Source organism: Cryptotermes secundus, unplaced genomic scaffold (genome assembly GCF_002891405.2).
Source record: "Cryptotermes secundus unplaced genomic scaffold, Csec_1.0 scaffold19338, whole genome shotgun sequence".
In the NCBI taxonomy this organism is placed as follows: Eukaryota; Metazoa; Arthropoda; class Insecta; order Blattodea; family Kalotermitidae; genus Cryptotermes; species Cryptotermes secundus.
In genome coordinates, this window is record NW_019724385.1 from 1 (window position 1) to 3,160 (window position 3,160).

At 36.9% G+C, this 3,160-nt stretch overlaps 1 long non-coding RNA gene across 1 annotated transcript; it reads right to left on the minus strand.

The window, feature by feature from the left end:
- Positions 1-161: 161 nt before the first annotated feature.
- On the minus strand, positions 162-3,101 carry LOC117282146. The gene is made up of 2 exons (XR_004512779.1): positions 2,762-3,101; positions 162-339 (listed from the first exon to the last, which is right to left on the minus strand). It is a non-coding gene; the product is annotated as an uncharacterized LOC117282146 (long non-coding RNA).
- Between the last annotated feature and the right edge of the window lie 59 nt (positions 3,102-3,160).

The window sequence follows — 3,160 nt, forward strand, 5'->3', positions numbered from 1 at the left end:
TGGCATAGTGCTTAACTAATTAAGCATATGGTCGTCATTTTTCTTGATCATGCACTGACAGATCTGAGTGTTATAATAAAATGATGGACTCGTGGTTTCTTTTTATATAACAATTATAGATTTATTAATTTAAAATAATCAGGACAGAATAAATACATTCATTAAACAGAAACTATACATCCATTAACTTAAAATAATCAAAACAGAATGCATCAAACTATAATCACAATTTCATTTCCCTCAATAATGAATCCATTTCTTCTAAGAGTTCCTCATCCACGTCCAGAATCAGAATATCTTCGTCGTCATTGTCACAACACTCCTTCCAGGTGGTTGTGCCTGTAATAATAAATGGCAGATTTGCAATAAAATTAGCAGCTTCTGAGAGCAAAAATAAGACTATAAAGTTCGTGACTACGGTATACAGACTTACTTAGTTACTAATGGAGCTGAGCCCTTCTGGAGGAGCTGCCAATTCAGCAGCTACTCAAGAATTTCCCAACATCTTATGGAACCCGAAGGTTCATCAGTGTGTTCACAAGAGCAATCCACTGGTCCCTATCGTGAGCCAGATCTATCCAATCCATACCATTCTATCTCTATAAGATCCATTTTAATATTTTCCACCCACGTATGACTTGGTCTTCTTCCTCCTGGCTTTACCACCAATATCCTATACCCATTCCTCGTCTCCCCCATTCGTGCTACATGACCTGCCCACACCATCCTCCTTGACTCGATCATTCTAATTATATTTGGAGAAGAGTACAAGTTATGAACCTCTTCATTATGCAGTTTTCTCCAACCTCCTGTCACTTCAGCTCTCTTCGGTCCAAATATTCTCCTCAACACCCTGTTGTCAAACACGCTCAGTCTTATGTTCTTCCCTTATTGCCAGAGACCAAGTTTCACACCCATACAGAACCACAGGCAAAATTATAGTTTTGTATATTCTAATTTTTATGTTTTTGGACAGCAGATGAGAAGACAAAAGGTTCTGAACTGAATGGTAACAAGCATTACCCGAGTTCCATTTCCTCTTAATTTCCTCCTCAATCAGGTTTCGATATGTTATCGTTGTTCCCAAATATCTGAACTGTGCGACATTTTCGAAACATCTGTTTCCTATCTTTATGTCATGATTTTGCCCTGCATTTTGGTGATGAGACAGTAACATATACTTTAGTTCTAGACCAACCTCTTTACTTGCGTCAATTAAAGTCTGTGTGTTTTTCTTTATGGTATCTACACTGTCACCCAGTAAATTCACATCATCGGCATAGGCCAACAGCTGATGTGTCCCGTTTAATTTCCGTCCCGCCTAGTTACCCTGGACCTTCCTAATGGCATATTCTAAAGCAAAGTTGAAAAGGAGTGGCGATGAAGCATCTCCTTGTTTTAGACCATTTTGGATAGGAAATTTATCAGACAAATGTTTACTTATATGGACTTTACTATAAGTTTCATTTAAACATATTTTAACCAGCTTAACTAGTTTCACCTAGTTTCTTGGATATCCCAAACTCTATCAGAATATTGTACAATACTTCCCTCCTAACTGAATCATAGGCTTTCTTGAAGTCTATGAATAGCTGATGTACTGTCTCATCGCACTCCCATTTTTTCTCCAATATCTGACAAATGCAAAACATCTGATCTGTAGTTGATCTGTTACGTCGAAACCCACACTGATGATCCCCAATAATTTCATCTACATATGGACTTAACCTTGAAAGAAGAATATTGGACAAAATTTTATATGAAGTTGATAGCAGTGATATCGCTCGATAATTACTACAGTCAGTTTTAACACCCTTCTTGTGAACTGGTACAATAATAGACTCCTTCTACTGACCAGGCAATTTTTCCTTATTCCAAATAGAAGTAATTAGATTGTGGATCATAGAATGTAATATTCTGCTTCCTTCTTGAATAAGTTCTGCTGGAATTTGATCACTACCTGGCCATTTATACCGTTTCAATTTTGCAATAGCACTTTCAACCTCAAAAAGGCTAGGATCAGGTATTAACGGCTCAGCAATACGGATCTCTGTCTGCTCATCAGCACTGACCCTATATATCCTGCCTTGTGTTCGCTCTAGTAACACGACGTAGGGATTAAGTTTAGGCCTATCTGAGGATGGAGGCAGATTCAAGTGTCCAAAATACTGTCTTTAAAAAAAAAAACAAAAAGCACTACTGTGGATAGTCTCCATAAAGCTCATTTTATGTTCTCATTCTCTTGGGTTCGTTATGCATATGTACTAGGGGGGTATCCAGTTATTGCATCACATACTCAAATTGCAGCAAAAGGAAAGTGTGCAAGTAATACTCTAGAGAATTCCTTATCTGATTTTGTCTCCATAATTTATAACAAATTTTGTGCACTCTTGCAGACTGCATTTGTTAATGCATCGTGTTTGGAACTGACGTGTTGGAAAGAAATGGAACTAACACGAGTGGTGTGCTTTCCATGAGGAAATTCAAAGCAAGCACACTCATACATTTCTTGATGCTATCTTAACATTAGGGTCATGTAATTTCCGCGTGCTGCGGAGTTAAAATTAATTTATCTGATGCAATTTGGTTTCTTGCAAACAGTCTCATAGCATACAAAAAATTAGTCATGACTTCCTAATATAAATGACAACTGTGAATTTCTGCTCGTCAGCTCATAAAATCAACTAATCTCATATGAGCAGGGAACCATATTTTTCATGCCCTTATAATTTCACGTATAAAACAGTTATATTATCCTTACTGTGTAACTCCGACTTTTTGTCCAGAGGTTTTTCATTCCTCCGCCTTCTTTTCACCTGTCATCTTGCAAGGATCTCTTCTAACTCAGCAGCTTCTCCCTGTAATTAATAACAAGATATCAGTTTCTGAACAACACTTCACGAGACAGCAGGAGATTTTTATGTGCAATTAAATTTACAATTATAGGTGCATTATTACATTCTGTTTGAAAAGTGTACACCATTCCATCTACCTGTGTGTGACAACTTCTAATCCAAATGAATGGATCTTAATACACTTTAGTTTTGCAATCCCTTACTCAAATTTATCTAGTTAACTGAACTATGGTCCATGGAGTAACTATTACATCAACAGTTAATATAATTTATACGTTTAAAGATTACTGTCTTCTGGGATGTGA